We start from the raw sequence: 19,940 nt of genomic DNA, 5'->3' as shown, positions 1-19,940 counted from the left end.
TCTGGAAGATGCTGTGTGGATTAGATAGGCCTTTGAGTATGCCGAGTTATAGTTTCATTCAAGGTTGCTACTATCATTGTCTCAGCTGAAGTGGGAGGGTCCGTAGACAAGGAGAAGATGGGGCCTTTGGTGACCCTCTATTTCCAGTCTTCAAGTTCTTTGGGAGTAAACGACTGTGTTGCTCCTTCCTTCTACCTTCCCTTTATTTTTCTTTCTTTTCACTTTTCTTTTGCAGACAGACAAGCACACCCCCAGAGGAGGAGGAAATCAATTTACATTCTTACTTTCTTCTCAGGACTAAAGAACGCACCGGTTTACTCCCATGGGCTCACTTTCCATCGCTGCTAGAACCATCAGTGTGTAGTGTGAGCCTTAAGCAAAGGCCAGGAAGGGTATTGTTTCCTCCACACTTGGTGCTTTGGCTTTTCTGTGTGTGGTTTGTGTCACCTTTGGACGCTGCCCCTGCTCTCCGGAAAGCTGTGTTTACAGTGGATGCGGCATGCTGGAACCACACCGAAAAGCTGCGGGGGGTGTCTGAGTTCGCATGTCCCACATTCCAGGCAAGTGTTTTTAATATTGAGCAATGCTATGCTTTGCCAGGGTGAGGTCTATGCAATTGGAATGCCACCGAAAAAGAAAGTCCCGGACAGAGAGTGACTCAAAGCCTCTTATCCCCTCACAATCCTTGGGGTTTTAATTCCTTCTCAATTCCCTTATGATAAATACAGCTCAGCATACTTACTGACCACACAGCTCTTATTGGTTCTGATAAGTACAACTTCCCAAGAGATAGGAATGCAAATTGTCATATTTTGTTGAGTCATGTGTGCTCAGCAACTCTTTCCCAAATGTTGCATCAGACTAATGTTATTGGCAGCTCCTAGGTCTCTGCCGGATGACACTCCATACCCAGGAGAAGCTCTATCCATTTCAAAAAAAAAAAAAAAGGTGGTCTCCCTCTGCCTGCTCTTTAAAATTATTTATTTATTTACTTATCTATTTTTTTTTATATTTTTATTTTTACATCCTGGCTGCAGTTTCTCCTCCCTCCTCTCCTCCTGGTTCTTCCATTTCTGTTCCCATCCCCCAATTCACTCCTCCGTTTCTGTTTATGAAAGGGCAGGTCTCCCACTAATATCAACAAAACATGGCATATCAAGTTGCAGTAAGACTAAGCACCCCCCCCCCCCCATGTATTAAGCCTGGACAAGGTGACCCAGTATGAGGAGTAGGATCCCAAAAGCCAGTAAAAGTCAGAGACAGCCACTGCTCTCACTGTTAAAGAGTCTCACAAGAACACCAAACCACACAACTGTTACATATGTGCTATGCAGAGTTCCTAGGTCAGTCCCATGCAGGCTTGCTGGTTGTCTGTTCAGTCACTGTGAGCTCCTATGAGCCCAGGTTAGTTGATTTGGTGAGTTTTCTTGTGGTGTCCTTGACCCCTCTGGTTCCTACAGTCTTTTCTTCTTTTCTGCAGGATCCCCATAATTCCACCTAATATTTGGCTGTGGATCTGCATCTCTTTCCACCAGTTGCCGGATGATGACTCTCTGATGACAATTGGGCTAGACACCAACTTGGTCATAGGAGATGGCCAGTTCAGGCTACGTATTAGCTTTTTCTAGGATTCTTAGCTGGAGTGATCCTTGTAGATTCCCTTGTGCCAGGTTTTTTTCCTGACCTCAAAATGCATCCATTTCCATTAACCATCTCCAGTAACCTCTTCTGGTAATCTCCCCCTCTGCACACTCCCCCAACCCGATGGCTCATGCTCCCATCCCCACCCACCCTCAGTATACTCGTCAAAGGAACCCCCAAGGGAGCAAAGGCAAAACTGCATTTTCAGATAAGTTAGAAAACTCTGGCTATTGCACTTTCCATCCACACTGGTCTCCTAGCAACAAGACAGCTGGTGGCTTCCGCCAGGAAAAGGAAACCTGGAAACTGGGGGAGCCCGTCTGCATTCTTGCAGGCAGTCTGATTTATGGAAAGCTTGGCTGGGAGACCCAGAAGGGGAGTCATCTGAGCATCCCCTGCCCTTCACTTGACCCCAGTGAGCAGATAGAGGAAAAGCAGACGAGAGGAGCTGGCTTCTTTCATGAGAATCTGCCTGGCTGGGAACAGACATTTCCTTTGATTTGGGGAGGGGCATTTGAAAGCCTCTGCCTATGGCCTGGGATAGAATCCCATAAAAAGTAAGGAGCTGGGTGGGGTTCATAAGCCAGAGGTCTTACTGGTGTCAGCCTCTCCCTGGGGAGCATAGGCAGGGAGTTCCCATACAGTGTTGATTTTCTCAGCTATAATGTAAGGAGACTGAAATAGATGTCTTCTGGGGTTTGTGTGCCTATAAGCATTCTTACTTAATTTTCCAAATATATCATCAGCTTTTCTGATTATCATTTTTTTGTCTCTGTCTCTCTCTCTCTCTCTCTCTCTCTCTCTCTCTCTCTCTCTTTCTCTCTCTCACACACATACACACACTCATACTCAAGTCACTATGTGTTGAGCAAGAATTCAAATCCAGGTCTGGCCCCTGTCTTATGCAGTTAGGGTAGGCACATGTAGCAACCACACGGCCGGTATTGATGTCCTATCAGATAGCTTTACTATCAACCTCTATCAGCCTATGGGAGTAGAACAGGAGGTTGTTCAGTAGAGACCTAAGTTATACCCTCATTCTGACTTTAAACAGTTGGTAAACTCAGGAGTCTCCCGCAGGAAATGGAAATAAAGGGCCTTTGAATGGTTGCTGCTGTGTGGGTCAGGAGCAGCTGAAGTGATGTAAGGAGCTGAGTGGGGGTCATAAGCCAGAGGTCTTACCACAACTCCCTCCCTATTCAGTGCCTGTTCCACAGTAAGAGCTCAGAAAGCAAAGAAGGGAGATGGAGAGACCAAGAGAGAGATGGATTGGTTATAGGTTCCCGGAGCATAGGGACTTGTTCTAAATACATAACTTCAGTTTGTTATGTGCCACACAGATATGAATAACTTTTTAGCCAAACAAATTCTGCACACACATATACACAAGTGCACATAAAGACACACAGACACATACACATATATAGTTTCATGTATACACACAAGTGTTCACACTCATACATTCATGCATGAATTCCCACACATTCCCACATATGCATTTACACACATAGCCATGTAGGTATGTTGAAGAGTAAGGAACTTCAGGACCCAGTCTTGCCAGGAGTTTTAAGCAGAGCCTAAATTTTAGAGTCATACAGCACAGCTAAGATAGCTAGTATAATCTGACTGTGGTTGACTATGTTATACACAACTTAATGTTGTTCTTCGATATTGTTGAAATACGAATTCTTGCTTTGCAAATACTCTTGATCTCTCCTGCACTGATCACATAATGTTAGGGACATCTCTCAGCCTCTCTTCTTTCTGTTCCTCCCTTACTATGTAGCAATCAGTTCTTCGTATCATTCCTTCATAGTGGCTTCTCTGCTCAAATCTTCTAGTCTTCATCACTAAGGATTGTGACGCTCAGAATGTGAGGGGGTGAAGATGACAAAGATGGTGACAGCAAACAATGTAACTTACATTTCTCTAATACAATGAGACATGAGATGGCCTGGTGGTACAGGTCTGCAATCCCAGTCTGGAAGGTGAAGGAAGAAAGATCAAGAGTTCATGGTCATCTTTGAGTGCATGGCAAGTTTAGGATCAGCCTGAGCTGTAAGATACCTTGGCTCCAAATGAATAAGTAGATGACTAGATAAATAAATATAGATGTGGGGGGGGGGAGAATATGGAATGTTTCATTGAAGATTGAACTCATGGTTTTGAAACAAATAAAACCCCATCCTCTCTATCAACCCTAGGGAGGTCTTGAGTATTTCCTGTGTTCCTGGCTCTATGACCACTGCACACTTCCTATTGATTGCTACTAATGGCCTTGAAGGGTTAGTACCAATGATTAGATCTCAATTTCAAAGGGTATAGTTATTTACACATAGAAAAATTAACTAGTGAACCCATTGAACCCAAGTTATACCTGGCACAATGGAGATTTCGATTTAGGTAGCACGACTCCAGAGCAAACTGCAGGCACGTGTGATCTACTGATTTGATCAGTGTCCCCAGGGTCTTGTGAACCCTGGTGACAAGCAACTTCTTTTTGGCTCATCTTGAAGACATCTTACCCTTTATGGTGGCTTGCGTCATTACCCCTTCTTGTCCCTTAGATTAAAAAACAAAAATAAAACAAAACTGATAATCCAGAAGCTAGAGATGCACCTCCCACTGGACTTTAAAAGTGGAAAAACTTCTTCATAAGGTCATCATGTCTGGTGAATTTTGACTGTGTGACATGGCCTGGTTATTGGGCTGTAAAATCAAGTTAGTAGTTCATGACCAACAGTCCAAAAGTGAAATGAAATACAATATACAGCAGCAGAGGCAGCAGCACTTAGGGCATCGTGGTGCTGTGTCCGTTATCAATACGTGTGTATGTTCTGGGCAACAAGGGAAAATCCACTTCGTGTTGAAGGTTATGTTTGCCCATTGGTTTCATTGAGCAGTTTTCCAATTTATGTTTCATCTAGAGAGGGTTCATTTGCCTTGGATGTGGGGGGAAAGGATAGAAAAAATATTAGGATGAGATACAGGAAAGTCCCTCTTAGAGGTAAAATGCTTCTATCTCCTCCTTGTTTTGTAGCTTCATATAATTCTTCCTATTCCTAAACGGGGTTAGCAGCTCAACTCTGTGGAAGAGTTCTTGCCCAGCACTCATAAAACCATGTATGCTCAGCACCTGCCTAAAGAGAAAAGAATTGAAAAGCCACTGAATACTACATCAGACCTCTGGTGTCTTGGATAGTGATTGATTCTTGTATGATGCGGTATGGTACCCATGGTCCAGGTGTGTACCCAGCACTGGGCAGACTGGCATAGAATAGGCATGAGAATTTGAGTTGTGGTTATCACTGTCTGTTTTGAAACTGTGGTAAGGATCAGTGTGACAACCCTATCACCTGTATGGTACTTGCAAGGTCATACATAATGGTGGTCAGGATTTAGAAAACTGTTTAAAAAGATAGATAAAGTATCGCCAACAGATGGCTTCGGAGGAATAAAACCCAGATGAGACAGTGGAGATGAGCGCCAGTGGGAGGGAGGATATTCTGGTTCAGATCAGCAGCTTGAGTACAAATTTGACAGGAATTTAGTTGACAGCATTTCAGGGCTCAAAGTCCAGGGTTGTTAATTAACCTATCTGTGCATCGTCACCACAGCGTGGGCCCAAGCCCAAGAAAAGCATGGCTGCATTCAGCCTTTTGTGGACATACCGTTAGGGAGTGTTACTGTGCGTATCTGGAGCACCGTTTGCAAAAACGTTCAGTAGACTTCGCAGCTTCTGCCAGCTTAAGTCTTTCCCTCACTCTTCATTTTGGTTTGGTACCATGACTTGGCCTAATCATCAGGCTGTGACGGAAATGTGTTGTCCTTTGAGACTCTTTCTCAACTTTTGGAATTCTGATGTGTGTGTGTGTGTGTATGTGTGTGTGTAAATAAGTCATGTTTAGTCTTCTGGAAGAAGACAGTGATGAGGGTCCCTACTTGACCCAGCTAAAGTCATTTTGCACCAACCAATGAAGCCAGTCTGCCACCTGTGTGAGTTCATTTGAGATCAAGCACACCCATCTGATGCCAGATCTGCTGACCTGAGAATCGAGTGCTTACTTTTTGAAATGTTTTGTGAGGCATCATATCCTAGCAGATTCATGAACAGCTCTATACTGACAAGCCCATTCTAAGGATCTTATTACACTCATTTCTGAGTATAAGAAACACTAACTAGAAGTGTTCACCATCACTATCTGGAAATACAGGAAAAACAGAAGAGCACTCAGGTCAGGGTAACAAGAAAGGTGGTATAAACAAACTTTCTGGATAAAACGTTAAGAATGTCCTATGTTGTCTAGGTTGGTCTTGAACCCCTGGGCTCTCCTTCCTCAACCTCCTGGGTGAGTAGATGAGGTTACAAGCACCAGCTGTGGTGGTCCACCTTTATGGACTTTAGGATGAGCAGTGTAGCTAGAACTACTTCCAGATAGAATAGGGCCATGCATAAATAGACTTATCTTGCTGTCCTAGGATGCTGGCTCCCATTTCCTCCTTAACAGTGAGTAGGAGGACTAGGAGACATGATTCCTGCATTCTTGTGGGTCTGGAGAACTGGTGTGATTTTCACAGCCAGCTGTGACACTGAGGGCGGCACACCTGTCCTGGTGCACAGCTGGATTGCTCTTTCAGGAAATGAGAAACTAGGATGAATCTTCTATATTTTTCCTTTATTCCCAGCGTCTGCTTGTTCTGTATCATCTTTCCTGGGAATGACAACCACAAAACAGAAAAATAAAAGTCCTTTTTAAAAGTTAAAGAAGCTTAACTTTAAAAGTGAAGAATGTTGTGGGAATATGACCTTGGCTTCTATCACTTGAGGTTTGACATTATTTTAAAAAAGGGGGGGGTGGAATAAAGAATTTGGAACTTCATGGAGAATGAAGTAATTGGATACAATTCTTCCTTAAAGTGTTGTGGTCAGTCGTATTGAAGCCTCTTGGTAGGCAGTGTGAATTGTCTTCCATGGACTTTGGCTTAACATTTTCCTTGGATTCATGACTTATTTTGACCAGCTTGTAGAGGCAGGAGTTACAGAGAGGTAGACTTGTCACTTCAAATGATATGTCTTGTCTTCATTTATTCCCTTGAATCTCTAACACCTTGCTAACAACATGTCCTATTTGGCCAAATGATCCCAAGAGAGAGGAGAACTGGTAGAGCCACCTGCCGCATACAATAGAACCTTAGAGCCAGCCCCTACACATATGTCTGCGAAATTAATGCTTCCTGTTAGCTGTCCCTGAAGCTGCAACAATGAGTCTTATCCATCAGTAGTTGAGGAACACACTTCTGAGACTAAAATTAGCATAAGAAGTACCAGCATCCCAGAAGTCTCAGATTCCTCAAGGACCATTTTTGAAAGCAAGAAGAAGCTGTGAAATGAGGAGTTCTCTGGGCGTGGGGATGCTCCGCTATTGGGAAGTTGTTCCTGGTCTCTTTAGCAGCAATCACACTTTTACTCATAGTGACTATGCTGTAAGGAATTTGGAGGAAGGTTTGTGGTTCATTTCTGTTGTGTTTCAACAGTCAGGGAGGGTGTGCATGAGTGCATAGAAAAGGAATTAGAAAGAAGAGAGGCTGTGGGGAAGTTTGGAGGCCTCATTAAAGTGTTGGCCTTGTACTCAAACCCTTGTGCACTTGGCATTCAATCTGGTCCTGCTCCCACTGACCTCTTAGTTCTCCCCCATTCCTGGGCATCCAGCTCAAGTTATTACACGTGTGGATTTGAGTTCGGAGGCCACCTGCTGAAGCCTCCAGGTTCTTGCGTCTCAGGACAAAGATTTGTATCAGGGTCACAGGCTGAAGCAGCGAAGACAGAGAGAGTTTGTTAAGAGAGAGGAAGACTTTCTTGGGAAGGGGAATGGGCTGGCCAGCTGAAGAAATACATACTCTCAAACCCACTAGCCTTAAGTTTCACGAATCTTTATGGGTCGTTTATGTAGTGTCCTCCTCTCTTGCTTGTACATCTTGTGAGTACTCTGTTGTAGGTAACTTTCCTAGTGCTTCTTTGCTAATTGACTTCTTTCATGTTGGTCTTGATGAACCTTTCTCCAGTTTCCAATTATCAACGTGCAATATTTATCTTCTGTATGCATATCCTTCCTAGCCTATGCACAAGAATCCATCTCTAAATCCTTAAAAAACTTTTTTCTTTATTTTACATTCTAACCTCAGTTTCCCTCCCATCCCTCCTTCCTCCCCTTTCTCCTCCCCTTCAGCCCACTCTCCATCCACTCTTCCCAAAGGACAAGGGTTCTCATTGGGAGTCAGCAAAGTCTGGCATATTAAATTGGGGCAGGACCTCTGCATTAAGGCTAAGCATGGCATCCCACCATAGGGAATGGGCTTCAACAAGCTATAGCTCATGCACCAGGGATAGATTCCGGTCCTACTGCCAAGGGCCCCTCAGATAGTCCAAGCTTCACCACTATCTCCCGCAGGTGGAAGGCCTAGCTTGTTCTCATGGAGGCTCCATAGCTGTGGGTCTAGAGTTCATGGGTTTCCATGCAATTCTAAATCTTTAATCTGGGTGTAAGGTATATAATGCCTTAACATTCTCCTTGACTTTCCAGGCAGAGTTATGGTTTTCCACATGCTCATAGAGTGCTGAACTCACTGCTTTCACCAAGCCTGTCTTTAAAGCTGAGAGCCAGGAGAAGACTGAGTGCATGCGAAAGCACGGCCCTGCCCTTACCTACCCCTTCCCTTGCCCCCGCCAGCAGGACATAATTTTCAAATAAGAATGGGTTTCACTTGTCTTTCTGCTGTAAACCCCTGAAAACCTGGCTGTACAGAGTCTCATAGCACTCCAGAGCCTGCGTTTTCATTCATTCATCATCTGGTAACTGAGTCTTACTGAGTCAACAAAGCTTCCCGTGCCAAGGCTGCTGCCCATTCTTTGACATTTCCTGGTACCACTCCTTTGCTTGCTGAGATCTTCTAGCATATTGGTCTTTCCTCAGGTTTGTGCATCCTTAACGATCGCTCTCACGTGAGGACTTTCGCGATCTCTTGGGTTCTAATTCCTCCCCAGTGCTCTCTTCTTCGGTCTCCCTCGGGTCTCAGTTTAACTTTCCTTTGAGAATACTGTCTTTAGTGTTCACTCTGGGGTACCATGCTGCTTTTTGCCTCTATAGCTTCCAGTCTCTGTTCTCTGCCTGTCAATACTTCTTTTATCTCCACATTCTCTCTCTCTCTCTCTCTCTCTCTCTCTCTCTCTCTCTCTCTCTCCTTTCCTTCCTTTCCTTTTTATATATCGCTTAATTATTGATTTCTTCTCTCTCTCTCTCTCTCTCTCTCTCTCTTTCTCTTTCTTCTTTTTGCTGAAACCAATTTGAGGCCAGTGTGAGCTCATGCTACTGTGTATCAGACTGAGGCAACAGGTATAATCACGTGGCCTAATTAGTGACCAAAGGTGCAGAAGCTAATGAAATGAATGTGATTGAAGGTACCTGAAGACCCAGGGCGCTAATGTCCTCCTGATTCCTCTTTGGAAAGCTGATCCAATTGACACAGGCACACCATTCACACACATTCCAAACAAACACACCCATTCACACCCTACGTTTGTGCAGTCCTCAGAGTTTTTTTTACACCAAATAATTATCTTAACATCTTTGAAGGTGGTGACCTGTGTGTCTATCAAACTTGAACTACCAAACAGTGATTTTCTTTCCAAGCCAAACTCATATTCTGCTCAATACCCATAGTCTGGATGCTGTGTCACTAAGTAAATTTCTTATGGCTTTGCCACAGTACGCCCAGTATACTACGGATACTTCATTAGACTTACAAAGAACACTTAGATCTCTGACTCCAGCCACTCTTAGTGTTTACCTGGATCTCTGTCTAAAGCTAGTGGTAGAAAAAGGAGAGGCGTGTAATTCAGTTTAGTTGAGAAATTATTAGACTGTCTCCAATAGAGAAAGCAAGAGGGGCAATCCACAGCTAACCTCCCTGGGGCTGCTTAGGGGGCAAGGGGCCAGGGAGTGGTTCGCACAGATTAAACATATCTAAAGTTGCCCAACTTCCAGGAGGGTCTAATTAGCAAACACTTTCAAAGGGACCGAGCTGACTTCTGAGACAAAGTCTGCCATAGCCAGCCAAGGTGGGCAAGTAAATATTTAAAGGGCATGCCTGTGTGGGTGGAGGGAAGAAAGAGAAGACCAGGAAGAGATGGGTGCTAACTCTGGAGCCCTGTTGTGTAATTGCCCTTGACCTAACCCTTTTCACTGTTCACACAAGCTTCTGTGGAACTTAGCTCATCAGACACTCAACCCGCCGGTCTCCACCAAGAAACACAATCCTGATGGACTTTACCTTACTGCCATGGTTAGTACCACAATCGTTTAGGATATTAGGCTTCTGGAAAGGCTGTTTAAGGGCCTAGAATGGGACACTGTTAATTGGCAAACTCTTGTTAATATGCAAGCAGCTATTAAAGTTGGTCTTTACACCATCAATGATGTCATCTCCTGGACTGACTCCCTGGGGGTGGCATTTCAGGCTACACCAGGGCTTGTCAGCTGCACCCCTACAGAAGGTCAGTCTCATCTGAGGGCTTTTTTTCAGATTCTTCGTGCATTTTCAGTGGCTTGTGGCCAATTATCACACAGCTCCTGCACCACACTGTGCTGGAACAGCAATTAACAAGACCTCCTGGGTCTCAAAAAGGCTTTGGAAGAATCAAAGCACATGTGGACAAATGACCTATAATCAAATGTACCTCCACCGTTGGTCCTCTGGCTGGCCTGCAGTACAAAGACTTTCAGCTCTGGATTTAAAAACCTGGGACTTCTATTTGGATTTTGAAGTTCAGCTACCTGAGGAAATTTTAATAAAAGAGCAATGAAAACTTTTTTTATTTTGTTTATTTTGTTTGATTTGTTTTTTAGAGGATAAGTACATGCATATGTTTGTGTATTGTGTGTGTGGGGGGGGGCTGTGTAAGGCAAAAAACAACTTGCAAAAGTCAGTTTTCTCTTTCCATCATATGGGTCCTGGAGATTGAGCTCACGTTGTCAAGTTTGGCAATGAGCGCCTTTACCAACTGAGCCAATTTAGCCAGACTATGAGCAAGCTTCTTATGTCTTATTTTGTATGTCAAAGGAGAGCCATGAAATAATGAGAGAGCAAAGAACCCCATGTTCTGAGCACCCACTATATCCCAGGCATCTATCTACTCATTGTCTCATTTACCTGCACAGCAAGTCTGCACACCAGGCATCGTTACCCTCCATACATCAAACCAAGGCTTCAGGACATCTGCTAGACTGCACACAATCCAGTCCTGTTTATCTCTGGATGGTTCTAGAATGCAACTTCTCTCCATAAAATGGGACTGTGGCTCAGGGCCTTTGTATCACACTCTGGTTTATAAAGCTGAGATGGAAGTCCAGCCATCTCTTGGAAAATTCTGACTCAGAAAGGATGCAAAACATTTAAGGAATCCAAATGATAGACTCTGGTCTTCTGGTTCTTCCAGAGACGGGAGTTAGGCATTTTTAGCCGATGGTGAAGCTCTGGGTTTTATTTCCAACTGTGTGGTCTTGTATGTTGGGAATGACTGTAATGGTGTAATCCTGAGGCCTGCTGACTTAGGTGGGGGCTTCCTAGCATCTTCTAGAGTCTGAGGATTGGTAATACAGAGAAGAGAAAGGGAAAAGACAGAGCAGTCTTGTTAAAAATACTGGTTTCATTTATTTGCAGTCTCTATATGAGAAAAAAAGAACAAACAAATTTTGTTCCTCAGCCTATAACACAGGTTATATATAGTGCATCCTAAGTGAGCAGGCAGGTTTCCATTCCTCTGGTGGAGAGACATTGCTTTCATCTGCCCTGCTATGGACTGTTGCCATGCGTAGCCTCAGCACACATTCCCTGAGATCTCCTAGGACCATGTCTGCCTGTCCATCTTTCTTTATTCTTTTCTCTGTGAGTTCCCTCAGAGAAATGAAATGATGGAAAGCAGAAAGCTTTTGTAATCAGTTTACCTGGAGCCAAGACTGAACTTCCGATATTTTCTCCATGAGCTAACTGGGTCTAATAAGATGGGAAGTTCTTTAACCTGAGTTCCCATTACTCTTTCAGAGAAAAGGTTGTATTAGTGCCATCGGACCTTAAGCTGTGCTGTAAGTCTCCATTTTTAGAGTCTGCTTCCCCCTACACTAGGTGTTCATAGTGCTGGAGGTACACATGCAAGCAATTTCAGCACCGTTAGTGGAATCATGGATCCTTGATTAGATATGGATTAATATTGTTGGAAACAAGAATGGGGTTATAATATAATTGTAATCTTTTTATTACTTTTCCAATATATTTTTTTATTGCTTTCTAACCATTCTGTAACTTTTCTGCATCTACTGACATTACCCTACATAGTCCAGATTGCTATTGCAATGGCTAGCCCTTGATGTCTCTGAAAGTTTTCTCTTTCTAGACCAGCTCATCTTACACAAAACCTGAGCAACTGCATGTCAGAGAGCTGTTAGGTCTTAAGAACCATGGCAGATGCTGAACATCTTCCTAGTGAGTTCAAATAACCACCCCTGCTTCGAATTCTATCATTTTAATATCAGTATCTAGTTTTAGTTACCCAGAGTTCTGAATTATATACCTGCTTCAACTCGTTTGTCAAAATTCTCTTGCAACATGCTCCCACTCTAGCTAGACCAGTCTCTTCACCGTCTCTGCCTTTATTGTAGTATTCCTCTTCCAGTTATACCCTGCCATCTCTGCTTCTGATCTAACCTAATAATGAGCAGAAGGCCCAGGCACCAATTATTTTCTGAAACCATCCCTTGCCACTTAGTACCTTCCAAATTGCAGATTAATTTTTCAAGTACACAAATTGCCCAACAAATACTTAAGAATTTTATGAGCCATATAACATGATATGAAAGTTGCATGTTCACTATTGGGAATATTTTGGGAGGTTGCTTCAGAGGACGGTCCTTTCCATCTTGGAAAAAGGACTCCCCCTGTTTCAATCCTTGCAATGGAAATGCAGTAAGTTAGATTGTCCTTGGAAACACCTTGCTAGGTGTTAACGAGTTGTGGCTTTGCATAGATGCATAGAAAACTGGACCATGGTTCTAATTCTCTCCCTCTCTCTCTTTTGTTTTTTTGAGACAGGGTTTCTCTGTAGCTTTGAATTTGTCCTGGAACTAGCTCTTGTTAACCAGGCTGGCCTCAAACTCACAGAGATCCACCTGCCTGTGCTGGAATTAAAGGTGTGTGCCACCACTGCCCAGTCCATGGTTCTACTTCTAAGAGTGAATTGTATAATATTGGAATTGTTATCTTGCTTTTATATGCTTCAAATCCCTGTTTAAAAAATGGAATTAATACAATCCGTAGAGAGCTATTGTGAAGGTAGTTACACATTTACACACACACACACGGGGGGGGGGGGAGGAGCGCGAGGAGGGGGGAGGAGCGCGGGCGAGATTTGTCTTATTTAAGCCACAGCAGGTGCTTATAAAATTGTATCCATGATTAAAATGACTGTGGATGCTTTAGTTTTTATGTAGTAACAACAGTAGCCTTTTACCATTGGAAGTATCTCAGCCTACTGTACAGTTTATTTGGGGTTCTGTCTGGCATAAAATTGCCTTCTTTGTTGGGAGGAGTGAAGATTTTCTTTTTCAGTACTATGGATGGCATCCAGGGCCTCATATATACAAGGTAAGAGCTCTACCATGCAGCAACACCTTCATCTCAAGTTTTATTTTTCATTTTGAGACGGTGTACTAAGAGTCACCAGGGTGGCCTTGTAATTCATTTCCTAAGCTAACCTTGTTTTTTTATGGGAAAACATTTGAATCATGTTCATGTGTCAATCCATGCAGGGTACATATACATGAGTGCAGGTTCCTCTGGAGGTCAGGACATGGCAGTGGATCTCCTGGAGCTGGAATTACAGGTGGCTGTGAACTGCCTGACATGGGTACAAGGAACCAAACTCAGGTCATCCATAAGAGGACCAAGAGCTCTTAATTACTGAGCCTTCTCCATTAGCCCTTAGTCTTGAGGGTTTGATCCTTCTGTCTTAGCCTCCTGAGTAGCTGTGGATGAGTTTGGATGAGCATGTCTTGAGAACAACTACCCCTACTCTACTCAACACAGGTATCGGGACCTGTCTTCCTTGAGTCCAACAGGCTCAGCTAGCAAATGCTCCATGTGTGACCTGCCCAAGCCCACCACCTTGTTTCTAGTACTTGTGAATATGTGATATTCTAAGTTATTTATTTATTTATTTGATTGACTTGAGATCTTGTACATCATATTTAAACACTCCATCCCTGAGTTACACCACTAGTCCTTTAAATTTTTTATTTTGAGGCAGTATTTTGCTGAGTTTTTCAAGCTAACCTCCAAATCACTTTATAACCCAGTGCCTCCTTTAACTTCTGATCCTTCCCCCTCAGTTTCCCAAATACCTGGGACTATAAGCACGTACTACCATTCTTCCCACCTAGTTCTATGATTCTAAAATGTCAGTGCCTCAACATTAAATGGTCAATTAGAACCATTCAGTACTAAATGTTCTGAACGTGTTTTATAAGTATTCTATTGCCACAGGCCTCATAAACTTTCAGTACAAGTTGAAACCCAATCATCTATTTTATTAAAAAAATACACTAATGTACATGGGAAATTAAAAAAGACAAGATCTCCTGAGTAAATTGGCAGCGTAGGAATCATGAGACAGGGCAGAAGGGGAGTGGGGAGGGAGGGAGGGGAGTGGAGAAAAAATATAGCTCAATAAAAGCAATAAAAAAGAAATTAGTGCTATAGATGAAGAAGAACAAAGTGAGGGGAAAGGGGTTTTTTGAGATGCTAGGAGCTCCCTCCTCCTGGCTCTTTTCCAATAATTTGTCAGGTCTCTGAAAGTGAGTTTTCAAAAAAAAATACTCTTGAAACCATGAGCTCAGCACTGACAATTGAGGGTGTGCCGGAAAATTTTCTCAACAGCAAGGAAGCCATGGTTTAAGGATTCATTTTTTCATTTTTGATACCATCCTTACGAATGACTGCAAGACTAGGTGGGATCTTTGCTTGTCTTATCACGTTCCTGTTGTTTACTTTCATGGAATCCTCAAGCCAGACAGAAGACTCAGATGCCCTGTAGATGAACCATTTGCTTTTAAGTCACCTGCAGTTTGTTCTTACAGGATGGTTCATTATCCTGTTCCTATCTTCTACCCCCTATCTTAGAATGGTAGATCATCCAAGAAAACTCTAAAGCTCTTTCAGAACATGAATCTGCTAGCAAGGAACACGGACTCTTGTCTAACTTTTTCAATCATTGCACAAGCCAGTCATTGCTTTGTCCTTTAGTCATTGCGCCTAGAAATGAGGTTAATTAGCAGAGCTTTATTTTAAGTAATAAGTAAAAACGATTGTCATGCTCGGGCAATAAGCAAGGTTCTATCATGAATACATTTGCACAATAACAATGATAAGAAAAGCCATGGTAAGAGTATTAGGAAGTACTGAGTAATGCTTCTGTGGTTGGGTTATGCACCATTGAGAAGACCTGGTCACTGAGCAGCACCGAGGGGCCATGGGCTGCAGGAAAGTACTGCTGTCTTTCTTACTCAGGTAGTGACCTCTTGTGGGGGAAAGGAAGAGGCCTCAACATTATCACACACATCTATACTAAGGCAACCAACGGTGGACTGGATAGTCCTCAGAGGAAGAAAGTCTTATGTAGATCTCTACTTTGGGCAAAATGATAGAACATAAAAATAAATGGACTCAAACTAAAACTTTGCCCATTAACTCTACAGGCTAACCCTGATAAAGCTAGCAAAAACCCTCTGTGTTTGACTGTGCACAAGAGGTGAGACTATTCTTCATGCAAGCCAGCTGTATCTAAGTGCTTAAAGCTAACCTTCTGGTGTGGGAAGTCCTTCCATTTATGTGTTTCTCTTATTGGTTAATGAATAAAGCTGCATTATTTGTAATAGCCAGAACCTGGAAACAACCTAGATGCTTTTCAATGGATGAATGGATGAAGAAAGTGTGGAATATATACATATTAGAGTACTACTCAGTGGTTAAAAACAATGACATCTTGAATTTTGCATGCAAATGGATGGAAATAGAAAACTCTTATCCTGAGTGAGATAACTCAGACCCAAAAAGATGAACATGGGATGTACTCACTCATAATTGGTTTCTATCCATAAATAAAGGACATTGAGCCTATAAAAAATGAATAAAGCTGCTTTCGGCCAATAGCCTAACAGAATAAAGCCAGCTGGGAAATTTGAACATAGATGTAGAGAGAAAGTAGGCAGAGTCAAAGAGAAGCCGTGTAACCACTGCTGGAGACAGATGTGTGGGAACCTGGCCAGAGGGCCACGAGCCTCATGGTAAAATATAAAGTAATGGAAATGGGTTAATTTATGATATAAGAGTTAGCCAGAAATATGCTTAAGCTATGGCCAAACAGTATTGCAAATAGTATAGTTTCTGAATGATTTTTCGAGTCAGGACATCAGGAAACAAATGAGCGGCCTCCAATTACAGCCTTCAGAAAGAATATTTCAAAACAAGTCCAGGTGGGATATACATTTTTATTTTTGCGAATTCATAACTGGAGATGAAAGGATACACATGTTCTCTAGTGGGTGAGGCTATACAATTCTGAGGACAGCACCCATAGCTTCCACATAAACTTCAGGTTCTGAGATGCTGGCCTGTGGATATTATATTATCCCCTCCTTGTTGAATGAAATTGAAAGATCTGGACTCAGAAAATGACTGCCCATGGCCATGTCTGAAACCAGGCACAAGGCTCAAATTCGACTGGTCTGACCACCTCCCACCTCCTCCTGCATGCTAGTCTGATTGGAAACATTTGTATCGATTGATTTGTGCCATGGTAACTATAATTTGTTAAGCAACAATTGCATGGCATCTCATTAATTTTTCCAAGTGATCCTCCATCCATTTAGGACCCTCTTACCGAATTATGGCAATGTGCTGGATGTGAGGACCGACATAGCATGCAAGCATTGATGCTTCAAGTGTTCATTGGACTTGCTATCACTGTGACGAATACCAGCCAGACACATATAAAATAAGTCAGATTGGCTTTGCCTCACCGTCTCAGAGGTTTCAGTTCACTGTGGAAGGGAGAAAAGTGTAGTAGAGTAGCTCACGTAACAGTGGAGAGAAAGTGGGGAGAGTTTGGGCTGCTAAGCTCTCTTTTTAATCCCCGCCCATTTATTCCATCTTGATCCCCCAGTGTGTGGAATGGTGCTGCCCATATTAAGGCTAGATTAATCATCTTTGCAAACACCCTCAGGCACACCAGATGCCTGCTTTGCTTATTTCTTAGGCATTTATCAATACAGTCAAGACTATCACAGCTTGTTCAGATTCCATCAATGAAGATAATGGAGTTGGAGATGTTGTTCATTTGGTAGACTGTGTCTAGCATACAGGAATTCTTTGGTTCTCTCCACCAGGTACCATCTAAATCCAGGGATGGTGGAACATGCCTGAAAACCTAGCACTTTGGAGGTGGAGACAGGGGATCAGATGTTTAACAGTTCAAAGTCTTCCTCAACTACACTGATTTTTAGGCCAGCCTCAACCACATGAGTCATTACCAAAACAAGCAATCTTAAAATCTTAAGAGGGCAGAATATTTGATAATATAAACTGTAATGATGTTGAGGTGGACTTAGTTCCCAGGTGGCATCCCTAGAGACTCTTTTCGTCTGTTGCTAGGGCCTAAAACCTCAGAGTCATCCATTCATCCATTAAAAATAATAATAAACTGCAGCCTACCCATCAGTAAATCTTATTACACATTTAAAAATTGTTCGGAATCCACCTGCTTCTGATGTTTTCTCCCTTTCACCAAATGTACCAGTCTCTCACCTGTATTACTAGAATATGGTTTCTTGACTCCTTATGGTCATATATATTCATACAGGAATATTAAAAAACAAAATCTTTTTAAGTCTTGAACTATAGAACTTCTCAGAGTCTTTCATGTATTAAATATGTCAATCGTCTTAGTGACCATCTGGAATGGGTACAATATACCACATCGTACTGACTTTTTCTACAGTGTATCTTATACTATAACTCTTCTATTGGCTGTGTTGTGGCAAGCCAAAAAAAGCATCTATAGAAATGACCAAGTTACTTTTTTCCTCATTGCATAGTTTTCTCACTTGAGGAATATTAATAATGTGGATAGCCTACTTTTTCTGGCTACTGGGAGAATCATGAGAGATACCATATAAAAGACAAAGAAGAACATTCCATTTCCTCAGCTTAACCCAACCAATAGTGTTGGTTATCTGCAGGTATAGACACTGTTGATAGAATCATTGATATTTCTGGTTATGCCATCTATGATCTTAATTTATAAACAACAAAAAAGTCTGGTTTATTTATTTGAGCAAGTAGAAGTAAGAACAAGGGAGCTTCTGGCTATCGTCCCAAACCCAAATGAAACCGTGATATGGAGCTGAGACCGTAGAGAACACTAATTAGTGGCATGCGTGGAGCATGGGAAAGGCAAGGGGATCCAGCTTCATGGACAACATTAAAAAAAAAAAGAAAAAGAAAAAGGAAATAGAAAAGGCTGGAGAGGTAAGGGAATTTGAAAATGAAATACAAGGAGAAGACTGTAAAACCACAATGCCACTGATTAGGAATTTATTAGCCTGTGACAGAGAGCATTGACACAGTACCCTGCATTGAATCACCGAGTGACACCAAGCGTGATGATGTGGAGTAGGTCATTGGTACAGCAAGGAGGCTGGAAGCTGACACAGTTCTGAGGCTCTTTGCAAACTGCCATCCGGAGAACTTCTTCCAGACCAGGTCAGCAAGATGCAGCTCTGCCTGTATAAAGATTTCCTCTTCAATCTAAATGCTGCTGCCTGTCCTTTTCTTTTCTCTTTCCTCTCTAGGACTTTTTGATGGAACTGACTCAATTGTCTTGAGCTTAGGAGTCTGACGCCTTGAATTCACTCACATTCAACAAATATGCCTTCATGTATTTGTGAGTTAAGCTTCTAGTGAGGATGATGAAGATGGTGATGGTAATGATAAGAATAATGATATTGATACTGTTAAAAGTATAGCTTCCAGCTGGGTGGCAGTGGCACAGGCCTTTAATCCGAGCACTCAGAATGCAGAGGCAGGTGGATCTGATCTCAGAGTTCGAAGTCAGCCTGGTGTATAAGAGCTAGTTTCAGGGCAGTTATGACTGTTAGACAGACAAACCCTGTCCCAAAGGAAAAAAAAGTATAGCTTCCATATGACAGCTTACAGATCATTTTACTATGCAGGCCCTTCAAAATATGGCTTGAGATTGGCATTAGAAATCTTTACTAAATGTAAATGATTTACTGGACATTACATGGTATGGGAGACAGAGCTGGGACAAAGGCTCAGTACTCTATTCCTATATCTTAGAATCTTTGTTTTATATAATATAATTTCCTGTTCATAATCCAAAGGAGAAACAATAATACTTTTAAGTATCTGAATCTAGGAAAGTCCTATTTACTCTTTTTTAGGAGAAATTTATGTCATTGGATGGGAAGTGGTATTGTTTGGGGGGGGGCGGGCCTATGTGGGTAAAGATCAAAAGTGACAGAAAAGCTAATCTGTCATTGCATCTCTAAGTAAAGTTCCTATTGGAGACTTTATATGGAGAGGTAAAACACACTCAACACAAGCTACCCAATTTCCCTTCTCTTATCTGGCATGGGTTATAACTGCATGGCTTGAGTCAGGGACTCAATTTTCCATCTGTAAAATGGAAACAGTATTAACCCTATGGCCTGGGTACTATGAGGTTATAGAAAACATGTAGAGTGCTTGGAACTATGCCGGGACATGGCTGCAGTGTCAGGGACACTTGGATTTTGAGATTTGTGTTTCTCTTCTATTCGTTATTCTTGATTTCCTAGAACTCATCATTTTCAATGGTAATTATCTCTCCCTGGGAGAATGGCAGGGAGCAGGGTTTTTTTTTTTATTCCTGTAGCTCAAGTATCTAATACACAGAAAATTCAGATTAATAAGCAAATGAATAAATACACGAGTATCTTGTTTAGTGTAGAGCTTAAAGGAATTAGATAAGCCGTCATTTATTTGCTGACCACAAGAGTTATATATAATTCTTTTAGGTACAGTAAAAGAACAAATATGTGGGTATCTTCTTAAAGTTCGGTTCTTTCCGTACTTTTACATCAACAACTGTATCTTTAAGTGCTAAATTAGAGTTGGTGTTCACTGAACAAATA

This window comes from Microtus oregoni, unplaced genomic scaffold (assembly GCF_018167655.1).
Source record: "Microtus oregoni isolate MIOR12 unplaced genomic scaffold, Mior012 000022F_ref0000154, whole genome shotgun sequence".
NCBI classification, from domain to species: Eukaryota; Metazoa; Chordata; class Mammalia; order Rodentia; family Cricetidae; genus Microtus; species Microtus oregoni.
Note: the sequence above shows the minus strand (reverse complement) of the source record.